At 43.4% G+C, this 20107-nt stretch overlaps 1 protein-coding gene across 1 annotated transcript in view; it reads right to left on the bottom strand.

The window, feature by feature from the left end:
• Positions 1-20107, bottom strand: part of GDAP1L1 (ganglioside induced differentiation associated protein 1 like 1) — a 619148-nt gene that overhangs the window by 235956 nt on the left and 363085 nt on the right. The gene's annotated exons all lie outside the window — the stretch shown is intronic.

The raw sequence follows: 20107 nt of genomic DNA, 5'->3' as shown, positions 1-20107 counted from the left end.
ACTACGCTAAACAACCCCCACTAACCTTGCACAACCAAACACTAAAGAAAAGACACAATAATTGGTTGGCATTTTCAGATCTGCACAAAAGGGTGCCTGTAGCAAATTCACCTTTTCTGCATGGTCACTCCAGGTTTTTGCTGCTAATAGGACTCTGTGCACAGTGACACAGCTATTGAGATGTTCAGTGTGTGTACTCTGGCCATAAAAGGGTATTGTACAGTATTGGTACAAATGATTCCACCCAATTGGTATGTTTAACTGTCCAGTATGGCCACATTATAGATTGTGCAGAAAATGCACCTCTGATGAGGAAGTTAAACATCATATCTGGTCAGCAGTGTGTACCTATAACAGAAACTTCTACCAGGGGCATCAATGTGCTCTGGAAGGGCTTCAGTTTAAATACACTGTAGTGACACATGGTGGGAAAGTGCAATTGCAATGTTGGAAAGGCCTTATTAATATATGCATAAGCCCTCCATAAAGTATGCCTTGTAAACCCACATGTATTACCCAGGAGCGACCACTTTGTGCCCTTGTTGAATCCCGCTCGATTAGTTACTGTGTCACGCCTAATAGCCTCAGCCGTTTTTGACGCCATCACAACAACCACCATATGAATGATATTACCTAGACGTGGGGCTCCCAACCTTCAGTCACTGTCTGCACATCAGTAGATTCTTGCTCTCCAGCTACCTGGCTTACACCGGCTTTGACGTTAGCCTATTTTATTTTCCTCCGTGTTTTTAGATTCTCCGTGGATTTATTCCCGTGCTGAATGAGACTCAATCCTCACATGCTGCCTACCCAAGTGAGTGCGTTATTACACGCACCCCTTGTTTCGACTCAAGACAACGTTCTGGGAACTGTAACCACATTGTCGTTTGTCTCTTCCCTCCAACTCCAGCTACATTCCTGCGTATGAGCGACTCGCCCTTTCGAAACGCACAGCATAGTCATATTGCTGTTAATCCCAAGTAGGTATTAGATACCCCCTCCTTTCTAGCGTTAATCCTGCCCCCAGCTGCCTCTCATATCCATATTCTTGATTATTCACAGGTGCTCCCGATAATTTTGTCCTGATGAAGACCCCGCCGTGAGGACTAACTTACCCTCTGTGATAGGGGTCGAAACGTAGACTACTCTACTTCTACACAAACTCTAAGGCCACAATTGATAAATACGCATGTACATTAGAGCGATGTGTTTACCCAGGAACTATTGACCTATGTTAGGCCGGAAAGGTCATACACCATGTACAAATGATGTATATATGTCAGGATACCCTTTCCTTGTCCTCCTCTCACTTATCCACCACTCCCTACCTAATTCCCTTTTTCCCAAACACTGTATTTACTAATATACTGGAGCAACTGTGTTGCCAGAATATATAATGCTTTGAATTTGAATCGCATTCCCAATACCTGTTTGAAAATAGTATTAAACTTGACTAAGGCAGCCAAAAAAGTCACACATTGTGGATTGTGCTATTTTGTAAACTATTCCTGTTCTTGTTCAAGTTTTTGCTAAATGATTGCTACTATGACCATCTTTATTCTGTACTACATTGTAAGCCCACACAGCAGTGAGATAATGCAAGAAAACACACACTACATATTGGGGTAAGTACGTTCTCACAGTAAAACTCAGAAATAAATCACTGTATAGGTTTTGTTAGGCTTTTCCCTGAATAGGCCTAGATAGAATTTAAATCTTCATTTCCTATCCCAGAAAATGCTAAAGAAAATGCTTCTTAGTTATTTCCTATTGAATTATCGAAATTGGATTTAATGGAGCAATCAGAGTTTTGAAGATAACTTAATTTGAAAGCAATTTTGAGAATGTTTCTTTAGGCTACCTGAGCCAGAACTTGTTTATAACCAGTTCTGCCACTTATCACACATTCAGAGCTAGAATACACAACCTTGGCTTGGAAAGGTAACAACCCTGGGTCAGAAGACAGTGGCCTGCTTCTGAGCTCAGTAAGAGGAGTGTGGTGTTAATTGCAGACAGGACTAGAAATGCTGGCAGTACAAAAGATAGCTTTAGTACTACATCTTTTGATTTGGAGATGTCACAGAGGGCTTCTTCTATTCATTCCTAGGGCCCTCCTCGAAAGCCTGGCTCCAGTTACAGTAAAGGAGAGAACCAATTTGGACCCTGTTAGGTGAGAGGAGAGGACATCTAAATAAGGGGAGATGACAAGGAGCTAAAAAATACTCCTGCCTGGTGGCTGAAGGGTTCTGCCAATCTGAAACACATTATTCTGGGTAATTTTACAGTATGACAAAGATGAAGTGCAGCGGAAGAAGGTGGAAGACTGTAGGAAAACAGTTAGGATTGCGTAGCAGAATTTCGCCAATCACTGGGTAGTGCTGAGGATAAATCTTACACCTCCACCAGTATCTCAATCCTGATCCTGGGAAGATACCATTGGAAAAAAGGCCCTGCTAAAAGAAAGATGACTCCTGACTCCTGCTGTTAGAAAAGTACTCTCTCAAGGACAGCTGACGCCTGCTGTCACCCATGGACTAGAACTGGTCTCCAAGTATCATGTGGTTGGCCGCCTGTTTACCTCTTCAGGGGCACAAAAAGCAGAAGGCCTCTAAACTGCAAGTGGTACCAGTTGACCACAGAAGACTGGACACTGCAGGAGACCTGGCTGTGGAGTGAGTCATGGTGCCCTGAAGCCTGCTCTGAGCAACATTGCAAACAGTTGGAAACTAAGGGCATCTTTGTGATGCCGGTCGGACAGGCGTCCAACTGGCATCATGACCCCCAGGGCCCATAGCGGAGGCCCAGGGGGGACGGGGGCCCTGCCAAGGGTCCCGAAAGTCCCTTCTGTCTGGATTTCTATGGCGGTCGTAACACCATAGACAGGCAGACAGACAGGGACATTGTAATCTCTAAGGCGGTGCCTGAGCAGACACCACCCATATTGTAGGGAGTACTGTCCGTCCGAAGGTTCGACGGGCTGTTTGAGCCCGTTGGAAAGCGTCTGACGGTTCCTCCGCCTGCTGCCTCCAACCGCACTCGTTGTAATGCAGTGCTAGAACCGCAGCAGCAGATGTCGGGTGGATCGCATCAGATGAGCTGTCGGATTGCCTTCCGCCCGACATCAGAATAAGGGCCTAAGTCCAAAGCTAACATCTTTGGCCAGGTTACCCTGCTCGGTGGATCCAACATGTGTTACATCAGTCAGTCTGAAATCACTCCTAAGTCCCAGTCATCGTCGAACTGTTATTTTGAATGGCATTTTTTTCTATGTCCTTATTTCCTTAAACCGTTACAAAATCATATCAGCAGTTCCACATCACCAATTTTAATGATCTTGGTGTCTTTTTAGTCATTAAAATGTTCTCTAGTCTTCTAAATTTGTTTGGGAGTTTTATTTTGCTGTGTCCTTTACTTTGAAACTGTTGTTACTGCCTGAACTTAACACAAATTACTCTATGAATTGGCTACTGGTTGTTCCATAGCTCCAGGGACTGAGCCTAGATTCCCTCAGAACTGTGTTTTAACCTATTCAGATTGTGTATATTCAGTGCTTAATTTGAGCCAGTGGTTTCTGGTGCTCGGCACCTGCACATAATTTTGGACACCAGCACTTGAAACAGTCTGCCACAATGTAGCTAATTTCGAGATACCATAAAAACAGGTAATTATTAATTCAATATACATTAAAAATGACAATTATCTGCAGCCCAAGCCATTCTTATGGCTTTGGAGACCTGAAACAGGCCGAATTGTCACACTTGTAGGAGTGTGAAGGTTAGTAGTTGTGTTGTTACTATCATTAGCAGCCTAGCAGGGCAATGTGTGGTGCAAGGTGCAGTGGCATCCTGACGACAGCCTAGGCACTTATTTTTTTAAGTAAGGACTGTGTATATTAAATTGGTAGATATCACCCCTCTTCCAATTAATAATCCAATTTATGACAGACAGTTAAGAATACGCTACAGTATCACAATGATGGTGGAAAGTACTATACAAATGCTGGTAACACAAAATGTGGCAATTAATGCCCAATTACTTATAGAAATGTGTTTCCCAATTTTTGTCAATACTTCGCTCTCCTTTTTTAGGTCACGCCTAGTGAACGCAGCGCATGCGCACTGCTTCGCCTTGGCGAGACTATTGTTGTGGGTTTGGTGCGCGAAAGAAGCAAACCATGTGCGCGCATGGACAGGCGATGTGCACGCGCATGGCGTCTACTCTCCCAAAGCGCGCTTGATTTAGCTCCTTCACGCACCCGGACAAGAGAGGTGCACGTATTTGCTGTGCGGGCATGGCGCTTCGGCGTGCGTTCACTTTCTTTACAAAGCTTTTTTACCGCATTTTCAAGGTCAGCGCTTGTTAAGAACAGTTGCTGAGACATGTTTCTCCAAGCCGAGGCTCGGTTTCCGACTGCAATGTCTGCGCCCTCGTGAAAGGACCTGACAGGGGCCATGGTGAGCAGCACATTCCCCGCTTCGATGCAGGGGACCAGCGTATGGATATTTATCCGGAAGGACTCGAGTAAAGCAGCTGGCAAACTCGCCATAATACATTAAACCCTATATTTTGATGCACAATTATCCATCCAAAATAGCGTTTAAGTGTTAACTGCCAAACGAGTGCGCCCTTAGAAGCAGGGTCAACGCCAGGTTTGAATGATATATAAAACCTGAACGTCTGCATCTTTAATGGTACACCATAGTGCTCCTGTAATTCGGTTTCGCCTGAGGCGCTATAATTAACCGCCTGTTTGGCGGACGTCTAGGCCATCACGTCAGTTGTGCAGAGCTCTACATCACAAACGGCACACACCTAGCAGTTGTATGGGCACAGTATGGCCCTTTCCCTCGCTAGACAATACAGATACCTGGGCCAGGTAACTCCTGCCAGCCGAATATGTCCGGGCCGGCCACTGACTCCATTCTACGCATTCACAAAGCTTCCTGCTAGCATTTCATGTAAGCATGTACATACATGTAAACACACATGCAGCTCACACCACGGCCTGTGTCTGGACTGACAACTCCTCGCTTCCGCTGTTCCAGCGAATAAACCGCGTGCTCCATTCCAACAATTAAATGCAAGGGGTGAGACGGGTTCAAGCAAAGACTCGAGCTGCGCCAAAATCGCCGAAAAACACTGAAAAGTATAAACATGATTATAAATCAGGCTGGCAACTAGAGATACATTTTGGGGGGGCTGAAAAAGATTTCGGGGGGGGCTAATTCTTCCAGTCATAGGCAGAGTGGCTCTAAGAAGGGGTGAAAACACAACAAAAGTCTCATTACAAATAAATGGTCTTTAAAAGACCTGTGAAGTACTCGGGTGCGGCTGCAATTAGACGGTCGCCAGGCCGCGAAGCTGTCTCAGCCCGGGCTAACACACACAATGGGTGGGGGGGTAGTGGGCTGAAGCCCGATGAGCCCAATGGGTGTTGCGCACCTGGTATAAATAGACACATTATTTTGCATGAATCTGATGTATGTTTTAAATTATAAACCATAAAAAACACAACCATAAATACAAAATACACAAACGTATAGATACACATGCAGAAATATAAGTATATGTCTACTAACAAAAATGTTCACACACAGTAAATGTATACAGTCGGCGTTTTCCAGTATGTGACATTTCAGGGCTCCAATGAATCATGTAATGATAAGAGATCTATGTGCAATGCCCCGTTGTGCACAGTACTCTGGTGCTAAAAGTGTGCACAGTGCCCCCCCCCCCCCCCCCCATTGAGTGGACTTGTGCTGTGTGTGCAGCACCGTGCTGCGAAGTGCACCTTGGGAAGTATAATGGTGTTCAATGTGCCGGACTCTCCTCCCCTGCACATTCCATGTGAAACACAGTCTGGAAATAACACAGAATAAAAATATAAAACATCTAATATGCATATCTCATACTTTGTTTACTGTATTTTAAAATCCTACAGCCAACTAAGCTCACTTTCCACTTGCGATAAGGGCTGGTTAATTTCCTGGTCTATTTGAGGGCACGTGCTTCACAACTGGACAGTGAAAATCAAAGTTTTTAGACAAAGATATTTGTACACAATAGATATTTCAGCACTCAGTATTTTGGAGCCTCTATTTCACACTGTAGCGCTCTACTTGTTCCACTTGTACACTTACCGAGAGCGCGCTATAAGTAGTTCACGTGCAGTGGCTCCACATACACGTTAGTGAACGTCCCACTTGTGCAGTGTCCCTGTTGTGCAGTGCATTAGTAATTCAAGTGTAGCCTACTGCTGGGCACTCTAAAATCCTGATGCCACTACAGACCTATGTGTGGTATTCTAGTGCTAAATTGTAAAGTGCGCTGTGGTAACAACGCAGGTAAACTGCAGGACAGCACCTGGTTTGAGTGAAGGTGGGAAAGGTAGGTTCACTTTTGGTACACACACTTGGAGCAGCAAGAGAGTCGAGGCAAGGGGAGAACAAGCATTGAAAATGCAAATGGTCTCGCTTTGATGACGTTAAAGCCTTTTGCTTTGCTAATGGTATTGTATAACAAAGCAAATAGTTATAACTTAATGAAAGGCGAGACCTATTGCATTTTTAATGCTTGTTTGTAGGTTTGCATATGAAGAAGAGATGACTTCCTATTGAGAGATTTATGAATACGCTGACGACTCTGACTCCTCACCTACAGAAATATGTGTGCATTTCTGAAATGCTAGCATTCACCATGACATTTAACACCTCTTCCTGTTTATTAAATTGGATTATGCAGGCCTGGTTCCTGCAAACAGGGGGAATGAGATCAGAAACAAGATGCTCCTGGGTGACCTTTCAAACCAGAATCTCCAGGGGAGAATAATGCAGGCGGTGCAGGCAGAAAAGTGTGCCATTGCATGAACTGAATATGAAAGGAATCACAGCAGGTAGAAGCAGAACAGCAAAATGTGTGCTTGCGCCTGTCAGTGAAAGTGTTGATTTGATACCAAGTTTGGAAATAGCGGCAAGTCTGGTCAATAACATATTCTAGGGTATATGAGGATTTTTGTAATTTACGTCAGTATACATGTTAATATATTTAGTATAAATGTGTATGAATGTGGAAACACAATACATTTTCACATTGTTGAGGTCAAATCTATTTCAATATTTCAATACTCGCTACTTGATTTTTATGTTCCTGACATTTATGAGGAAAGTGACAAATCCACTGATTAGTCTCCATATGTGTGTTCTAGTTTGGCTGCATACATTGTAAATGAATTCTCTAAATATACTGGTAAAGAAAACTAATATTCATACAATATTATGTCCTGACTAATTACCTGCGTTGGAGTGACAGCTGTGCTACACAAACCACCCTAAACAAGTAAACAGAAAAGAGGAAGTTGTGTTGATTGAATATTTGGGAGAGATTACACATAGCTTGGATCCTTCTTTTTAGAGAGATTACATAGCTTTGATCCTTCTCTTTAGGTCAGATCTAATCTCTGAGGTGTGGCTCACTGGTTAGAGGCGGCAGACCCGCATGCAGAGAATCGGCCAGGGACCAGGGTTCAATTCCCGACGCGGCAGGGTCGTGGACCAGGGTCAAAACGGACTCGATAATTCTCGCCTCGGTACCTACTCTAACCAGGAACACACTCGGCAACTCTGGGCATTAAGCTTGCCTCATCTCTACAACGGCCCCCCACAGACGCTGGGGATGCCTGGTTTCACCTTGGAGATACCCAGATAGGGACCATCTCACAGGGAAAGCCAGGACGGGTTCCCCAGCGGTCTTCAGCGCCGGGACACTTCCGTTGGAGGTAGCTGCGCGCTTTACAAGCTTCCACAAGGTGCCTCTATCCTACGTGGTGTGTTCAAAGCCGTTATCTCACCTGCCTGTATCGTGAAGGACTGCTGTCCCTGCAGATCGTCTCTCTCTTGCCGCCGCTCCCGCCATTCCATCGCGGCCGCTGCAAGGAGAGGAAACTACATCTCCCAGCAACCTCTGCGGCGGAAGTGGAAGCCGCCTGTGTACTTTCGCGCCCGGAGGCGCTATAAACAGCTGCTGGGATTCTGGCAGAGCGGGTGCCTCTATCCTACGTGGTGTGTTCAAAGCCGTTATCTCACCTGCCTGTATCGTGAAGGACTGCTGTCCCTGCAGATCGTCTCTCTCTTGCCGCCGCTCCCGCCATTCCATCGCGGCCGCTGCAAGGAGAGGAAACTACATCTCCCAGCAACCTCTGCGGCGGAAGTGGAAGCCGCCTGTGTACTTTCGCGCCCGGAGGCGCTATAAACAGCTGCTGGGATTCTGGCAGAGCGGGTGCCTCTATCCTACGTGGTGTGTTCAAAGCCGTTATCTCACCTGCCTGTATCGTGAAGGACTGCTGTCCCTGCAGATCGTCTCTCTCTTGCCGCCGCTCCCGCCATTCCATCGCGGCCGCTGCAAGGAGAGGAAACTACATCTCCCAGCAACCTCTGCGGCGGAAGTGGAAGCCGCCTGTGTACTTTCGCGCCCGGAGGCGCTATTAACAGCTGCTGGGATCCCGCCTCGCGGGACGCGCGCGGGCGGCGCCGGGCTAAGCCCGGGCAAAGGGCGGGCCCTCTGTGGCCCTCAGTGACCGAGGTAGGCCGGGCTGGGCCCGGTCCCTTATTTCTCATTTTTTACATTGTAATTATTCGTTTGCATTTGTGCCCATTTGAGTGGAAGGGTAATTTGATGCAAGTACCGTGATAGCTATACTGCACCCTGGTCCTACCTGCTGTGCCAGGGACTGACTCAACTCCAGACTTTTATCCATTTTATATTGCTTCATTTCATTTTAATTACTGTGGAAAATGTCTAAAACATTACGATCTGGAAGGGTAGTGGGAGAAAAACCTGCCCGGAAATTAACTACTATCCGCACAAGAAACAAGTCAGTAAACAACCCACCTTTGAAAGGACAATGTCAGTTATCTGAACTCTGGGATTTATCTGGTATAAAAAAAACTAAATGTGCGACTCTACATAATCCAGATACTAAAGTCTTGGAAGTACACGTACCAACTACCTCTGTGCCCCGATTTCCCCAGGTCCAGCAGGGGGCCCCCCAAACTATGGCAGGAGGGTCTCCCTTTCGGGACCCTACAGATGGGAAGTTGACGATTATAAGTGAGCCAGTGCACATACCATCGATCCCTCAGTTATCCATGAATGACAGGCCGGGGGATGACCTGTCTGCACTATCTATTGATTTGGAACTATGGGGACGCTACGTAAGCCCTGCTAAAGTGGAATCTCTGGAGCAATTTAAAGTTCAGGGGGGAGCCACCCCATCAGGGTTAATGCTGTATAGTAGCACCCAGTCGCTAAATAGTCATGAAATATCTGACTTGTTAAACTCTTCCAAGAGCCCCGACCTCAATCTCCTGGATAATATCTGCACAGCAGAAGCACGAGAAAAGCCGATCTCTGAGTCCATGATCGCGCTGGAACAACTCCTTGCTTCAATTTTGCTGCTTTTAGGGAAATTTGTAGGCAGCTCGGACTGTATCCTTGAATCAGTTACCCAGATTCTAAAGTTATTGCTGCAGAAAGTGCCGGATGCGAGTAAGGCCTCTCCCCCTAAATCTGAACAATCTGTATCTGAGGGGAAATTCAAAGCCATTAGAAGCGAACTAGTTAGGAAAAATGAAGAGTCTTCTATGGTCCCTCATAAGGAGTTGCCTTATACTGCAGCCTCCAACTGTATCAAGAATATAGTCCTGGAGATAGAGGAGGAGGATAAAGTCTTGCCAGGCCCCAAAACGGTTCAGGAATTATTTCCTATCTTTGTCCCGGATGACGGAAAAGACCTCCTGGCTGACAAATCTGAGGTCTATGAAGAAAAGAGAAAATATGGTAAACAAAAAAGTACCAAAGCCAGTAAGAGGAAACCTATTCGAAAGTATAGAAAGAAGAAGCAACGGAGGATCATTTTCCAAAAATGCACAGAGACAAGGGAGAATGAAATAAAGAATGGGGAATCCTTTTCTACTGCTTTAAAAGTGGACATGGGTGTGAATTTATCCTCTTCAACCTCGGTGGAGGAGGAAATTGAACAAGGCAGCCTGCCTTCTCAGGAAGATTTACCACAAATTGGGGGCCCTCTCCCAGGCTCTCCTTCTCGGAGTGCTCTTGGAGGTCCAATTTCTAATCCATCTGGGTTTTTAAACCCTTTGGCCCCCCCCTTTGTGGTAACAATTGACTCTGAAAATTCTCGCCCTCTGGCCCGGCCTGTAAGTACGTCAAAGGCCCCTGTGGATGTGCGTGTACTAGATTTTGTTCCATTATTTGATACTGACCTCTTATTAAAAAGAGCCTGGCTCCTCAAGCGTTTCAGTGAGGTTGAATGTCTCTATCACATTCAGTCTAGAGACATTGAACTGGTAACTTTGTTGGGTGGTAGTCGGGATTTGAGTATTCGGGTGAAATTTTATTCCCCTATCATAACAAATTTGATACTAGAACAGGCTGAAAATTTTCAACGCTTAGGTATTGATATTCTACCTATCCCTACCCCAGGCAAGCCAAACTCTTTTGATAAGCAGGGGTTGAGGGGTGATGAACAAAACGGGGTAACCTCTCCTCTGAGAGACCTGAAAATTTGGGTTTCCAGGGGAAAACGCACAGTATCGCACGTGAAGCCTCTCCCACTAGTTGAGAATTCCACATTCAATGATGACAATAACCGGTGGAATTGGCTACATAGTGCATTATCAACAAAAAATAAGGATAACCCCAAATTGTTCCACCATCTTTAACCCAGCCTTAAACATAATTTCCTGGAATGCGGCCGGATTCCATAGCAGCCCGGAGAAAATGACCTTTTTATCCACTCTGGAGGCTGATATATTGTGCATCCAGGAAACATGGTGCATAGATAGGTTAACGCCTTTAAAAGATTTTTATGTTTTGGAAGTTCCGGCTGCGCCCTCCAAGAAAGGGCATGCTAGGGGGGGGCTCGCTTGTTTACTGTCTAATAAGTTTCAATGGAGATTTTCCCATTATATTGACTCCAGTAGACTTTTCCACACAATAACATTAGAAAATATGTTCCATGACAATGTAAAATATCCCATGGTAATTTTCAATGTGTATATTCCGCCTGAGGAATGTTTTAACGATAAATTGCAGCGGGTTCTCCAGTATATGGATAAGATAAAAAATTCACCTCCTTTTCCTGTAATTTTGCTTATTGGTGATTTGAATTGTAAAGTTTCAAACGCTAGTCTAAAACTTTTCAGGGATAAAGCTAAGGAGGAAGCACATTGCATCCCCCAGACGCTCTTCCCTGAAAACTTAAAGACAAATAAAAGGGGGAAGATCTTGTTAAAATGAATTAGCGATCGGGGATGGTATTATCTTAAATGGAAGATTTCCATCCGACGTCCCCGCAAATCATACCCACAAATCCCCCTTTGGGTCATCAATTTTGGACTATGCTATCGCCAGCTATAGTCTGTTTCCCCAGATTCTGGACTTAAAGATCACACCCACGACTCTGAGCGACCACAGTATATTGTCACTATCGATTTCGTTAAATTCTATGAATACGGCATCTTGGTCGATAAATGGCAGGGAGGCTACCTTCCACTTGACATCTGGAAGATGCTTCTGGAATAATGCTGCCATTAATGGGGTGCAGGAGCTACTGACCGATACCCTTAGGGAAATAGAAGAGTGGAACGGAAATGAAATAGTTTGTTTTGAGGAATTCATGGTAAAGATTTTATTGAATGCTAAAAAAACTGTCCCCCCTAAGAAAAAAGGAGAGGTAGTTTCGCTAACTCTCCGTAATCTGAATAGGGAATTAAACAAACTAATCCGAGCACAGTACGTCAAAAGGGTACCGGAACGTGGGAAAGATATCGCTAGGTTAAAAAGAAAGAGAAGCAGACTTAAGCTAAAAGTTAAAAGGGACAGGGAGGATGAAGTATGGATTAAATTAAGGGAATCTGCTGCTTATGGCAACATTAAAGATTTTTGGGCAATAATTGGGAAAGGATGTGGTACTCGCCACTCCCCTACTCCCATAGCTATACCAGAAGATCTATGGTCCTCTCATATCCGAGAATTATATGCAGGGAATGGGACCACAGGTGTGGATAACTTCATGTATGCTGCCCCTGATGACTCGGTCTTCTTTCCCTCTGAGAAGGAAATCGAGTTGGCTATAAAAAATATGCGATCCTCTGGGGCTATGGGACCGGATGAGCTTCCGATGACGGTCCTAAAACAAGACCCTTCAACCTGGAGTAAAATCTTGTACCCCCTGTTTAGGGCATGCCATCTTTCTAAACGTGTCCCTGCATCGTGGAGAGGAAGCATTCTGGTCCCTATCTTCAAAAAGGGAGCAAGGGACAGTCCCAGTAACTATCGCATGATTGCGCTCCTCGACTCCATCGGAAAGGTCTTTGCGAAATGCCTCCTGAGATCTCTTTCTGATTGGGTCGAGGAGCGCAACATCTTGCCGTTGGAACAGACTGGCTTCCGAAGGGAACATGGCACTCTGGACAACCTGACTGCCCTTCAGGTTATTACTGATAAATATGTCCAGGTGAGAGGGGGTGTTGTATACGCCGCCTTCATTGATTTCTCCACAGCGTTCGATAAAGTAGATCGGGGAACGCTGTGGCGAAAATTGGCGAGGATGGGTGTCCCTACTCCCCTGCTGGAATTGGTGCGGGCTCTGCACACTGAGACCTGGTGCAGGGTCTTAATGGGGGGCGAAAGGGGGCTGTCGGCCAAAATACCATCTCAGAATGGCCTTAAACAGGGCTGCTTATTGGCGCCCCTGTTGTTTTCCCTATACACAACTGACCTCCCTGCAGCTGTGTCCCATAGTGAGGGGATCGCACCGTTGATAGGAGGGGTGCCAATAGCCTGTCTGATGTATGCCGATGATGTGTTATTGCTTGACTTAACTCCCGTGGGTCTGGCTAATCGGCTGCAGGCTCTTCAGGACTTTGCCGGGGAGCATCATATGAAGATCAATATTAATAAAAGTAAAGTGATGTGTATTGCTGGTAGGAAGAAATGCCGCTCGACAAATTTTGGTTGGGCTATCGGAGGGCTTAGATTGGAGGTCGTAACTTGTTATACTTTTTTAGGGAAAATATTCTCGGTCAATATGAGCGAGAATTCTCATATAGAGCATTGCTCCCGCAAAGCTCTTGCCCAAGGCAATGGGTTAAAGTCCCTATACCTGGCAACGGGGAAAAGACATTTTTCTAGCCTTCTAGAAGTATTTAGAGCTAAAATCCCCGCAACCATCTTGTATGGTATAGAAATAATTGAGATAAAATACTGGGACTTTTGCCACAAGACTGAGGGAAAACTCCTAAGATCCCTCTCGAATCTTAACAATGCCTGTCCACTGGCTGCTTGCAGGCTGGATTTCGGACTCAGGAGTGCCTGGGTTCAGGGGCTGTGCGCCTTAATAAGATGGGTAGCCAGTTTAGCCAGAGCGAGAGAAGGAACCCTGCGAGTCTTACTCAAAAATGAACTTTTGGGCAATTTTAAGGAGTTCTCTAAACTTGTTAGTAATTTTAGAAGGGCTGTGAAAATCCTTAGATTGGATGAAAGCGCTCTTTTCTCCTATTCTCCCACGCAGTTAAAGCAGGTTCTCAGGGAGGCTTCGTGGGAGTATTGTTTTCTATCTGACAAAAAAACAGTTGGAGATAAAAGGAATGTGGAGCTGCTGATCTCCTCCTATAGGTTGAAACAGCCCCAACCATATGCCCTGTGGAACCTGCCACATGGGATACGTAGGTTTTGGTTTTTATTACGTTATGACTTAATCCCTCTTAACGTGTTGTTGTCTAAATGGCATGGCACTTCACCGTTGTGCAATCTATGTAAATTAAATAACCAGGACTGTATGCATGTACTTTTGATTTGTCCTATGTTACGTAGCTTGCGCAAGCGATGGCTTAAAGTAATTTGCCTTCGCCTCAGTATTGTCACTTTACAAGATTTTCTTCATGCACTTTATTGCCCACCAAATGAAATGTTCTGTGCTTATGTTTTTAACTTTTTTAAAGGATTTTTAGCTATTTATTAAACTCTCTGGAAGATTGTGCCGGCCCGGCCTTGTGGGACTGATGGCTTGCAGTGTACCTATTACGGTCCGAATACTATGTTTTTATAATTCTTGTACTTGTGATGATTGTGTTGCTTTGTTTGTACATGTTTATGTGGCCCTCTTTGAGAGCCAAAACAAAATAAATAAATTTGAATTTACAAGCTTCCATAACATAACATAACATAACATATTACATGTTACTCTTTAGCTCTCTTTCTTAACGACTGTGACCTTGGTTATGTGGCGAGTTGTACCCATGTGCGTTAAGCCTGCCCTTGGAGATACCATTTATTAGCGGTAAATCCTGGCTGGGACTGGTGATTACACGTTTTTTCTGGGTCTCACCATATCAGATTTACTGATCGTAAATTCCTCATACGATGTTTACACATGCTTTAATTTCAATTAGATAATACTGGCCAGTATTGACACACAGGGAAACTGTAAGGACACAAAAGAGAAGGTCAAGGCAACAAAATCCAGCACCAGTTATAATGACGTATTGGGGCTACAGTATTGTAGTTTGCCTTAAAGAACCCAAAAAGTGACATTCATACATACCGAAAAGGGTGGGTGCAACCCACCCAACACAAATTTGGAACAGAATGGTTCTGCACTCAAGAAAGCAGCAAATAGGCGAATACTAAAGGCAATTCGTGTCCAAAGTCCAAACAAAAACGTAGAATTAGATATTCCCAAATAAAAGAACCTTTTATTCTTTTATTTCATAGCAAATTTCTTAAAAACACAGCACGCTATGGACAAGACTGCCGATGCATTTCGTCCCCCTTGGGACTTCTTCAGGGCTTGATAGGTAAAATAATATATCAAGTTTACAGCCTTATATATACTCACGAAAAACAGATAAATCAAGTAGATGGGATATGTATCTCTCAGGAGTTTAGAGTGGCGTCCAGTTCAGGAATCGTTGTCTACAATAATCAAAACTCTGGCTACTGTTCTTTCATTTGGGAAGACCTGGTTCTACATTTTTGTTGGAGTTTGGACACTAATTGCCTTTATTATTCGCCTATTTGTTGCTTTTTGAGTGCAGGACCATTCTGTTCAACACAGGGAAACTGTGCATGCACAGAAAATGCCCATTGACAGGATATGAGATTTAAATATGGAATTATAATTTTTTTTGTTGCCTTCTTTGCCCTCTTTGCAGCATTGAAGTGCAGTTGTTGTCTTTCATTGAAGAGAAGCGCCATTTTGCAAAGCCTATTTTGGCATCCAACATCCACATCATTACTTGGAAAACAACAGCCGTTAAGAACATCTCTAATTATTGACCATGACCTCAGAGATTCTGAGAAATGTAGTGAGGCAAATATGCAAATACTTGCAGAAGCAGTGGTTAAAAAGACCCAAGGCAAATCAATGCAGAAAACGAATGCCAAGGTGAGTAGTAGAACATGGCAGAGCATTACTCAAAAATGTAACTCTGTGTATTGCGACCCCAGGACTGTTGAGGACTATAAAAAAAATGTTTCAGACATTAAGCGGCGGCAGCGGTCCATGCAGGTAACAGCGGTGGGGCTGTGTCGGGGGGGGGGGGGGAGTTTTCGAGGGACGGTGCAGAGGTACAATTAATTATTTATTTAATTTCCCCTCAGGATCGTCCCTCATAATTACTATCATAACACAGATGTTAATGGTCGGCCACAGGAGGAGTAAGTACCAGCAGCACATCTTTAGCTAACCCCATGGGAAGAGTAAACCAGGAGCATCATTAATTTAGCAAGAAGAGAGTGAAGGAGCAGGAGCTGGTGCAGTTGAGGAACATGGTAGGTGTCTCACATATCTCACATATGCTTCTCGTAACCATGCACACGTACTTTATACATATTACTGTCCGCAATGTGCTTAAAGTCAAGAGGAATTAAATTGATACAAGTCCAATTATCGGAAATATTTATCATTCAAAATTAACATTTTGTAATATATAAGGTTTGTAACATAACATAGGAGGTTAGCTGGTTGTTAATTCACATTTTTTGCAATCTCTGTCCTTAATATGAAGTATGTGAGTCTATGTCACACAATATGGAAGTGTATATTCATATACAAAGGCCATCATGATAAAAAATAATTTGATAAAAATGCTATTCTAAGCTTATTTTTATGAAATGTAATTAAGGCTTCATCATGTTGGTGGAGCAGTCCGTCAAACTTTCAAAGCATTTACAGGAGTTGCCGTGGTGGTGGTTCCTTTACAAGCGGACATCTCTAAATTTGGCTGGCGGGTACTCCCGAAGGGCGACAAATTACTTTACTCCATCCCCATGAGAGAGTGAATTCCTGTCCGCCAAAGACCAAATCAAAGAACCTTGATGAATGATATAATTTGTTGAGGTAAATCCACAATTATGTGTTATTGGATGTTCTTTGTGCAGTGCACTTTTTAAAAATAATGTTTTACATTTGCAAATAAGAATAAAACTTATAAATACACTTTTCCTGTAGATGTAGGTGACAAAGAGCAAACATCAAGTAAGAGCCCTCTACTTGCCTGTTGGAGACAAAAGTGGATAGCATTAATAAAATCTGATGCTACTTGTCAGTCCACGAACATGACATTGACAACCACGCTGCTTGGTGGAATCACTACCACTGTAATAACAAAGGTTATAGCCAAACCACCATGGTTCTCTAATAAGCTTCGAGAATTAAAACAAAGTTGCCGTAGGCAGGAGAGAAATTGGGGAAATAGTTACAATCTAATGGAAAAGAGCAAATATAAAAAATTCTTACAAGAGTATAAACATACAATTATTGAAGAGAAAACTAGGTATTTTACTGATAAGATTGACTCAGCCAAACATTCCACAAAAGAGCTGTGAAAAACTGTTAAAAAGCTCTCAAGCCCTACTTCCCTCGCTTCGGCTTTACCTAGCCAAGTGCTAGGTGACCGCATGGCCAGTTTCTCTAGAAACAAGGAAGAGGCAGTTGATAATGATTTTGATTGGAGCATTAGAAGTCACTCATCCTTTTCCATCAAAGACACTTTCTAGCTTAATAAACCGGAGCTCAGTGAGTTTTCTTTTCTTACTGAAGAAAGGGCGATCAAACCTATTGCTCTTACTAAATCAGGCTCACCCTCTGATCCCTGTCCCCCAAAACGTTTACAAGATCTAGGAGAGACGGTTGCTCCTATTTTGACAAAACAAATGAACAGTGTTATTACTACTGTGCAGTACCCCAATGAATGGAAAAAGGCTTCAATACTCTCCCTTTTAAAAAAACCTTCACATAATTACAATGAGGAGTAAAATGACCACCCTACCTCGCTTTTACCCATGGTGGCCAAAATGCTTGAAGTGCACTTTAACAATGTCCTTTCTGATTTCCTAAATAGGCATGAACTATTGGATGAAGCTCAGCATGGCTTTAGATCTAACCACAGTACAGAAACGGCTTTGGTGGAAGCTTCAAAAGAGATCAGGACCATTTTAGACTAAGATGGGAAGGTAGCTATGTGTCTTCTCAATTTGACAGTGGCATTCGATTCAGTGAGGTCCTCATCGATTAGCCGACATTGTGATTTGTGGTGCAGCTCTTGACCTTCTGGCTTCCTTCCTTTCAAATACGGAACAGACGATTTGTCTGGGTGACTTTAAGTCTAAACCTTTTTTGTTACTCTGAAGCATGCCACAAGACTTTTCTTTGAGTCCTACACTGTTTAATATTTATATTGCCCCTTTAGTTAAGCTTATTAAACCCTTTGGCTTCTCTCTTATTGCTTATGCTGATGATACTCAACTTATTGCCCCCATGTTGACCAACGGTGAAAATGTTGCCAGGAGGTTTAACAGTTGTATGTGTGAGGTGACCAAATGGATGAGGCTTGACTGTCTTAACCTAAATTCAGACAAAATGGAGGTATAACTTTTTGGAAAAGACACTTCGTTTTGGAATTCCTCCTGGTAGCCTTCTTGTCTTGGAAATCTCCTGAAACCAGCGCCTATTGCTAAGAACTTAGGGTTAATGTTTGAAGTAAATCTTTCCTGCTTCTTCATCATAAAAATGCTAGGGGAAATGTTCCCCTTTAGCCCGTTTGCGATACAAAAACTAGTAGTCATTGCTGTGGTTTTGGCTAGACATGACTACTGCACTGCTTTGTATCACGGTCTGCACTTTGGACAGACTTATGGTTGTGAAGAATGCAGCTGTTTGGCTTTTAAAGAACATCCCTAAATTTCACTCAGTGTCACATGTGCTAAAGGAGCTTCCCGATATGGGTGACATTTAAGGCACTGTGTTTGGCCCATAAATCTCTCTGAATGGTCAGTCCAAAAGCTTTGAAGAGGAGTTTTAAGTGGTATGTACCCAGAAGACATCTACGCTCCTCTGCATCCAGAGCCTAGGTAGTACCCAATGGTAAAAACGTCTCATGGGGAGGCAGAAATGTTGTGTATTCCACTTGTAAACTGTGGAACACACTCCCCCTGGAACTTAAACTCTGGCTGAATTTATCCACCTTTAGAACGGAACTTAAATCGTGGCTTTTTTTTAGCACCTCTTTAGGTTGGTTCTGTTTGTGGTACTTCGGCATGCTCTGTTGTCAGGGCCAAGACACCTTTTACCATTCGTCGTGCTGTATAAAACCCTATCAATCAATACCAACACCAACACCACTGCCACTGTAACAAACACTGCTTCTGTGTCTTCCCAAGGCCATTCAGAGAGTAGAGTACCTACCACCGGCATTACCCACCCAATTGTATTAGGAACCATTCCACCATCCAAAGCAGAAATATCCATGAGAGAGCAGGATGGGAAGGAAGAGAATGATATACCAATGCCTGGAATACTGCATGATGTTTTTCCTGGTAGTCCAAGCGCACAGGATGACATTCAACCACCAACCACAGTTCCACCTGAAACTGATGGTAGCAGTAACAACACCTAAAGCACAAACTTTAGAACTATTACCCTGCTGAATCTCTGCAAAGGGGTTGATCATGTGTAGCTACAGAATAATTCAAGAGAATCAACGAGGGCCTTAGCAGGGATTGAAAATCAATTCAAAAATCTGATCAGATCCAGGCAAATAGAATTTCGATCAACCATGTTTCATCGCATCCAGCTGTACTGTGATTTGGATGCATCACAATGGGAATGCTGGGGGACTTAGCAGAAAAATAGCTAACAAACGTGCAAAATGCCACATGCCCATGCAATCTGAGAATTTTCCACAATGCTAACAGATGTGGCTATTTTAGTTGCACTAGAGACAGATATCTGTGCCCTACTAGAGGTACCATTATGCCATCTGACCAGCCCTCTAATGCATCCATCAATAACCAGTAGCAGCAGCCATTCTCCACCTCTATCACTTCAACATCTCACAGTTCCCAAAAAGTTACCCCAATGAAAGAGATGCGACAGTACTGCCAGGATCCACTGTCCTGTATCAACTTAAGCCAAAAAGTGTGCATCTTAGTTGATCAAAAATGATGAAAAAATATTACTTTCTTTATGATAATAAATATATTTCAGTAACGATTCAAGGTTATGTTTGAGCAAAATAGCGGATGTTTGGGAGAATAGAGGTGCATTGGTAGGGGTATTTGAGCGTTCTAATCTTTGTTACATTGAGAGGGTAGTGGGGGAGATTAGGAATTAAGTACTTTAGTATTGGTTGTTCATAACTGTAATAACAAAACAAGTTTGAATATTTTTTGACTAGTTACTGGGACTCTTGTGTATTGCCATGTTTTGAATTGCTGTGACTGTTTCTGTTAGAAAGATAGATTTTTTTTTTTTTAATTAATGATTGGTGCAGGATATTTTAAGTAAGTTTTGATAAATTAAATATGTAATATTCCAAAAAGTCTATTGTGATTTTCAACAAACACGATGTACTCTGGACATAAGACCTTATTTTGTGCTAATACCTTATGTGTCATTTGATACCATGCAAATTCTAAATTAATTTTGCATTTTTTTTCTGCATGTAAATTTACAGAATGGAACCTTTGCAGTTTTACACATCTAATTTTTCCACATACAAAATTACCACATGGTAAATCTACAAGTGCT

Source organism: Triturus cristatus, chromosome 7 (genome assembly GCF_964204655.1).
Source record: "Triturus cristatus chromosome 7, aTriCri1.1, whole genome shotgun sequence".
NCBI lineage: Eukaryota > Metazoa > Chordata > Amphibia > Caudata > Salamandridae > Triturus > Triturus cristatus.
The sequence above is the reverse complement of the archived record's forward strand: the minus strand, read 5'-3'. Positions and strand labels throughout refer to the sequence as shown.